At 44.8% G+C, this 7,648-nt stretch overlaps 1 pseudogene across 2 annotated transcripts; it reads left to right on the plus strand.

Moving 5' to 3' along the window:
- The first annotated feature begins 3,121 nt into the window (after positions 1-3,121).
- LOC309329038 (F-actin-capping protein subunit alpha-1 pseudogene) lies at positions 3,122-7,398 on the plus strand (annotated as a pseudogene). 2 transcript variants are annotated; one of them, XR_014161602.1, is made up of 2 exons: positions 3,122-3,225; positions 6,407-7,398. The product of XR_014161602.1 is annotated as an F-actin-capping protein subunit alpha-1 pseudogene (transcript). The 2 variants fall into 2 exon arrangements; XR_014161604.1 differs by having other exon boundaries at positions 3,140-3,195.
- Positions 7,399-7,648: the final 250 nt, after the last annotated feature.

Consider the following 7,648-nt stretch of genomic DNA (forward strand, 5'->3'; position numbering starts at 1 on the left):
TTGATTGGCTATCCTGGGGAGCCTGGCCAGTCTTTTGTAGTGACAAATACTTAGTTCCCAGGTCACAGGCTCACCCTATTCATACACAGATATACCCTTAAGACAGGTTTTGTGAATGAAAAGACAATGGGGAGGCATTTCCATTTTCCTTTGACCTTGCAGAGCAAACATTTGGTCAGTTTGGGAGCCAGAATGGCTCCAGGGCTGCCCTCCTGTGCTGCCTCAGACCTGTGGCCCATACATTTATGTACATGTTTGCCTGGCTCATCCATGAACATTTATTATATATATAAGACCTTAATTTGTTTATTTCAAGCCCCTGAAACTTTTGTCACCAGGAGTCCTTTCCAGCTAAGGAGGCAACAGCCTGACCTCTCAGAAACTCCCCAGCCCATTCTGATGGCACAGTTGCCCCCTGGGCTGCATCTTGAAGGCTGGGATACCTTCCACCTCGGAGCAAAATTGCACAAACTTTTGTGCAAGGAACTCAATGCTATGCATGTGGCTCACTCCTTCCATTGTATCCCCGCAACAACTTTGTGGGCATAGGAGCCAACTCCAAGGTGTTGAGGTTACTTTGCACCCCCCCCAATAAAATATTTGAGTACCCCACCCCAAGTTGATGGACATTGCCATTCAAATGGTGTCCGTGAACTGTGTCATGTGATTGATTATGCAGGGCGGGGCTTACCTGCCCCCCCCCAATATTTTATTCAAGTTGGCACCCCTGCCAATAATACTATATTGCAACAAATGTCATATAATAACCGATAACAGGGGTTCCCAAACTGTGGTCCATGGATTCAGGTGGTTCGTGGTCTGTTTGTAAAAATACAAGTAAACAGTGTACAACATTTAACATGCTGCACTACACTTGCTACAAATGGAAAACCATTAAGGGGTCCACTAAGACCCTCAGAAATTTTCAAGTGGTCTATGGGGGGGGGGAGATTTGGGAACCATTGACCTATAAAACACTCCCCCAAAATAGCTGCAGAAATTTATCAATAGACAGGAAACAGATAGGGTTGTTTGCATCAGAAAATGCACTTTCTTTATCGCTGCTTTACTGAGACCATTCGAATAGGTTTTTCTCTCCATCCCTTTCCCTTCCACAATCAAAGTGTTCAGGTAGCTTTCAAAGGCCAGCCCCGTGGGGACCTGTTAAAAAGGCCTTCATCAATGCCCATCTCCTCCTGCAGGAGTGACCTTTACCTCCTCTCGGCTGCTGCTGCGACCAGATTCATATCACCTTGGAAGGAAGGTTGCCATAGCGATCAGAGATGAAATTCAAAGCTGTTTCTGCTCCATCCCACCTGTGCAAACTGAAGTGCAATCGCTTCTGTCGCTGCCTCTGCCTTCTGCGGTTGTGTCTTTCTACTCTGTATCTATTTGCTGATGCATGCCCAAATTATTTTTTAAGTATACAACTACAATATGAAGGTACTTGCAAAGGTGAGTATTGTGTACGTATCTTCACCTGGAAGCTGAGTTGAGTTGCAGCCCCAATAAGTACAGTCAGCGGCAAAGCTCTCTCTCTCTCTCTCTCTCTCTCTCTGTGTGTGTGTGTGTGTGTGTGACGCCAAAAAAGGACAGTACTGTGAAGATCTGCCTGAAGAAGTACTAACTGGATGAATATTCTGTGGGGTGAAACTTTCCCCACCCCCCAACACACCTTTATTTAGTCATCGTTTCATCCTTGGGACTGCGCAGCAAATCTCACTGAATATTAGCAACTAATTTCTTCCAAAACCAGCTGCTTACTCTATCTCATTTTACAGGAGCTGCTTGGAGGAATCTCTGGGATTTATGAAGTTGATTTTCGCTCCATGGCTGCTTCCAAAGAGAGCAGGGAGCATCATGGAATGTGGGAACAGCAGCGTCCTTTAAAGTAGCAGGGCTGAATTCATTGTGGTTATTAAGGAGAGAAGACTCAACATCCTTCCCTAACCCCATGCCTAAACATCCTTTCTTTTTGCTCTGGAGCTTTCCCTGTGATAACCTGCTCTTTAAAGCTGAACTGGAGCAAATGGAAATCCATGGAACACCTGAATTGCTGTTTGTTGTGCCTTAGCTTTAAAGAACAGGTTTTTGCTGGGAAAACTCCAGGGGAGGAGCAAAGAGTGCTCAGACAATTACCGGTAGCTTGAAAGCATGGCACTGCGTTTGGGAAGAGCAGAGCAAAAGGTAAGTATGGATAAACCCTCAGACACTTTTCTGTCTCTCTCTGAAATGAGCATCTTTAAACACCCAACACAAAGCATCCTGCATTGCTATCTTCACTTTAGTTAGTAAAGAAGAGGTCAATTGAAAAGCATTTTGATTATCTGGAGCCCCATTTCTAACTGTGTATTTGTTGGCGACCTCAAGAGAACTGCAAAAAAGAGCAAGAACAAAATCCATACTAGAGAAACCGACGTTACCACGATCTGTTTCACATTAAAAAGAAAGCATAAATGAAGGCACTGTCTTCCTTCCACCTCCCTGATTATCTCCTTTCCCTCACACAGATAAAAGATAATGAAGGATCCCATGGTGTTAATCTATTCTGTGGCCAAGGAATTGTCTCTCTCTTTCTCATTCTCTCTCTCCATTCCTAATTATGCTTCTTTTCAAATCTGCAATTAGCAAAATGACTTTGTCCAAAAAGAAATTGCAGAGGCTCCCAGGCCCAGAATTACGCTGAATGTCTTTGTCAATTCTTGAGAGTTATAACACTGTTGGCATTTTGCTGACATTTGATATGACAAATGTGTTAAGTATTCTAGGATTTAAACACGCCCTCCCCCCCAATTCTTTTGGTTCAGAGAAGGGCTCAATTCACTCAGGGCCAAAGAGAATGGAAAGTGTAAATTAAGGTGCAACTCTCTTTCTTGCTCTCCTTTCCAATGGGTTGGGGATTGTTAATGACAAAGAAGGTGTGAGTGTGACCCTTTCCCAAAACATCTAGAGGGAACCAGGTTAAGGAAGATGGTTCTAAAGGAGCAGGTTGAGGGATGCACCAAGTGAGAGTCATAGCCGTTAAAAGCTCTGGAGGATGCGTCATTGAGTTATTTTAGTGGGGAACTATCCTCCCTTCATGGGATGGGCAATGCTACTGTTCATATAGGACCCAGGTAAGTATCTCCTGGTTGCTATGGGAACATAGAATGCAACCACTTTGAAATCCCTACTTGAACAGTGCAGCGGAAACAGGTCAGGATAATTCCCCAAGTGTCTTTTCAGGTGTGTACAGCCTAGAGTCCTATTTGATGATTTCAGAGTCTTGTGTGGTCCAGGGTCAAGATTCATAGAAACAAAGAAAATTGAAGAGGAAACATGTGCCATATGACAGAGGTTTTCAAAATCATGAAGTCAGTGGAGACAGTGGCTAAGAAAACCTCTCTCATAATACTAGCACCCAGGAGCCTTAGAGGAGCTTGCAGATGGGTACTTATTATGGGATGGACACCCTTCACACAGGCAAGTTAATGATGTTGTTTGTAGGGCTCTGCACACACTCCAATTTCGGGTCTGATCTGGTGCTTCAGAGTAGTCCCGATCTGACCTGAGACGGCTTTGAAGTCAGGAGATGGCAGCTTGTTTGTGGTCTCTCTTGCACTGCTTGCTGTCTGTCAAAGTGACTTTCTCTTGGGGAAAGATGTTGAGTACCTCCCCTCCAACCTGCTGGCTTTCAAAACATCCTCTTGAATGCCAAAAACACTCTACTCATGATAAAGATAAAAGATAAGAGCGGGGGAATACGCTGAAATTGTGAAACGTGTTAGTATATTTCTGTTCATTCAGACAGGGTTCAGAAAAGAACTGTTAGGAAACCAAACACATTTCAGATGCACTGAGCAGCAGATCAAAATATCATTATACTCTATTTGTAAATTCCAATCTAGGCATCTCCCATTTAGCAAATTAGGCAGAGGTGCTAATTAAGGTGATCGTTAAATGTTCATTTTCCTGAACGCTTTGGTAAAATCAACATCAGAGCAGCTAGATAGCTCGAAAGCACAGGGCGGGGGGAACCTGCAGCCCTCCAGATGTTATTGGACTCCTGACTTGCACCAGTCCCAGTCAGCAAGGCTGTTGGTCAGGCATGATGGGAGTTGTAGTTCAATAGCCTCTGAAGGGCTGTATGTTCCATGCTCTAAAGTCTCAAGTTCACTTGGAATAACTTAGGTCTGCAGTATCCTATAGTCTTAGTGCAATAGTTATTTTAGGCCAGCTTTTGATGACCTGGTGCCGTCCAAAGGTTTTGGATGCAATTCCCAGCAACCTCAGCCAGTGCACATCGTCATAGACTTACAAATGAACTAGAGAGACCACTGGTGGTAGAAACACCAGCTTCTGGGTTGGCTTCTCCTTTTTGTCTTATTTTGACACATAGTAATAAGTCATGAACCCCTATCCATAGGTGTCTCTTCCAGGAAGGATAATCAGTTGATCCAACTGAAATAGAGGGCGCCAGAATAAAAGAACTCACATCCACACCAGTTACCAAGCTACAGGGGATGCCTAATGCATCCAACAGTTCCCGGGTTCTAAAAACTCTCCCCAGGGTGGTGTCATAACATACATTCAGGCAAAAGGCAAAAGCATTCCTTTTTAGCCAGGCTTTTGGGCTATATCCTATCTAGGAAAGTGATTGGAAAATGCAGTGGAAATTGCATTGGATTGCACTCGCTTTGATGCAAGTTGTGTAACCTCCTGGTAAAACAAATGATGAACAGCTTGTCTGGATGTAACCTGATTGTTTGGCATAATGCTGTCCTTGAGGCTATCATTTGCATCTGCAGCTTGGACAGAGCTGCCTTTTGGAAAAAGATATGGCTTCTGCTTCACTTAGTGCAGTGCTACTCAAAGTGGTTGTCCATGGACAAGGGCCACAAGCCATTAGTTGCTGGTCTGCAGTGACTCCACACAGCCCAGGTTGTGTAGGCAGCTTCAGGGACCAAATATGGTATCCACCGCTGAAGAGCCAATGCGAAGACAGTGCCAGGTGGCCAAGGAATCCTGCAATGATAGAAGTCATCATGTGATTCTCTCTCAGTTTAATGTTCTATACAGGTATCCTCAGGCCTGTAAGCCCCAGTAACAGCAATTAAACTGTGAGCTCACCCATACTTCTATTTGTGCTGTGATTTGTGGGCACAGGCCAATGATTTACAAGCACAGGTCTGAGCAGGGTCCCCCCCCCCTTCCATCCTGTCATTTCCCCCAGGAAAACCTGCTGTTTACTGCGGAATTGGAACAAACACCAATCAACTTTTCTATAGGTTGCCAATCATTCTAATTCAGTGATAAACGTAATTGTTGGACTCGTGACTGAAAATCATAGACCTGAGACCCCACTCTCAGTTAAGTGTACATAGGATTACAGACACAGACTTGTCTCCAACTAAGTTTTACTCAGAGTAGGCCTATTGAAATTAATGGAACTAAAATAACCATGCCATTGAGTTTAGTGGACCTGCTCTAAGTTAGTTTGAGAAAATCCTCAGTCTTCTCAACAAGGGAGGGTTTGAACAATTCTCTTGATTCCAGAAGGTTCCTGGTGGTAAAAGGTAATAATTTATCATTACTACTACTTCTGCTTGTACTCAGTTGTTGCTCAGGGATTCTGAGAAACCAACAATATCAGTACAGTTTTTAAATAAGTGGTTTAAAATGAGTGCAGTTTTGAAAGGTTCAGTCCACCACCATGGTTGCAATATACTGTATTAAAACATGTCCAAAAGCATAACTTTCAAAAATATATCTAGATCAACTTTCAAAAATATATCTAGATTAAAGATCCTCCAGGTGTCCCTATTTTTCAGGGACAGTCCTGGATTTACAGAAGATGTCCCAGTTTCTGAATTGATCCCAGAATGTCCTGCTTTCCCCTGGGACATCCCTATTTTCATCGGAGAAATGCTGGAGGGTGTGGAGTTAGGCGACTCCTGAGCCAAGGAGATAACTAGCTATACAACCTTTAGAAGACATCTGAAGGCAGCCCTGTATCACAAAGTCTTTTAATGTTTAATAATGTTTTTATGTATGTTGGAAGCCACCCAGAGTATGAGATTATTACTATCCACCTGTCACCAGAAGGTCCCAGGGCAGGTTACAACAATGTAAAACACAATTAAAAACAGTATCTGAAGAAGTGTGCATGCATACGAAAGCTCATACCAAGAGCAAACTTAGTTGGTCTCTAAGGTGCTACTAGACAATTTTTAAATATTTTTTTTTTTATATTTCTACTGTGTCAGACCAACACGGCTACCTACCTGAGTATAAAGCAAAGTACTGTAGTAACTAGGGTGGGTCCTTATATATCAAGTGTCATAGGCCAGTGTATCAAAATAAGTCAATCCATTTGGGCTTTTTGCAAGTCAACTGCATTCAAAATCCTATGATTTGTCGTTTGCAGACTAGGCAAGCATGTCAAAGGAACAAGAGTCTGGGGACCACACCCTAGCAAAGCCAGAGAAAGCCCAGGTGGTGAGCCGACTCTTGAAGCAGGCACCACCGGGAGAGTTCAACGAGGCCTTCAGCGACCTGCGCATGCTGGTGGACGACGACACCATGATGTGTGAGGAGGTGGCCAGCCTTTGCGCTGTGCACAACAAAGACCATTTCACTCCAGTCAAAAGCAAAAAGTGTGAGGTGTTGCTGACCCGCCACAATGAACTAGAGGAGAACCGCTTCCTGGACCCTCAGAACAGAGTCTCCTTTAAGTACGACCACCTGAAGAGAGTGCCGAGCAATTTCCAGGATCAGCCTGAGGAGGATGAGAAAGGTGAACTGTGGAGGAGAGCACTTCAAGAGGCCTTGAAGGTCTATGTCAGCAACCACTACCCTGAGGGGCTTTGCAGCGTCTTCATCAAGGACACAGCTGTCCGGAAGATCTTTGTGGCTTGCATCGAAAGCCACCAATACAAGCCCTCTTCTTTCTGGAATGGACTGTGGAAGTCGGAATGGACTTTTGCATTGGCACCGGCCTCCACTTCTACCGAGGTGTCTGGCACCATCATGGTCCAAGCCCATTACTTTGAGGATGGCAACACACACCTGACGGTCATCAAGGATGTCGAGGAGACCCTGCTGGTCACGGATGAGACCCAAACAGCACAAGACTTTGCGAAGCTGGTGGAGAAGGCAGAAAACGAGATCCAAGGTGGGCTGATGGAAGAGTATCAGCACATGAATGGCACATACCTGAAGTCCTTTAGGAGACAGCTGCCCATCACCCGCACCAGCCTTGACTGGGAGAAGGTTGTGATGACCAAGATTGTTGCGGCTCGTGCTAGCCAGTGAAGGTCCCACTTCAATGTGGCAGTAGGGATGAGGGAAGGGAGGCAATGCCTGTGGAAATGTGAGATGTTTGGAATAGCATTTTAAAATAAAGTGAGGTCACTTCCAGGCTGTTGCTGGTTTCATGTGGGATTCAGTTAGGTAAAGGTAAAGGACCCCTGACAGTTAAGTCCAGTCGCAGACAACTCTGGGGTTGCGGCGCTCATCTCACTTTACAGGCTGAGGGAGCTGGTGTTTGTCCGCAGACAGTTTTTCCAGGTCATGTGGCCAGCATGACTAAGCCGCTTCTGGCGCAATGGAACACCAAAACCAGAGTAGTGCATGGAAACGCCATTTACCTTCCCCCTGGAATGGTACC

The sequence above is a fragment of the Podarcis erhardii genome (assembly GCF_964252035.2).
Source record: "Podarcis erhardii genome assembly, chromosome: 14".
NCBI classification, from domain to species: Eukaryota; Metazoa; Chordata; class Lepidosauria; order Squamata; family Lacertidae; genus Podarcis; species Podarcis erhardii.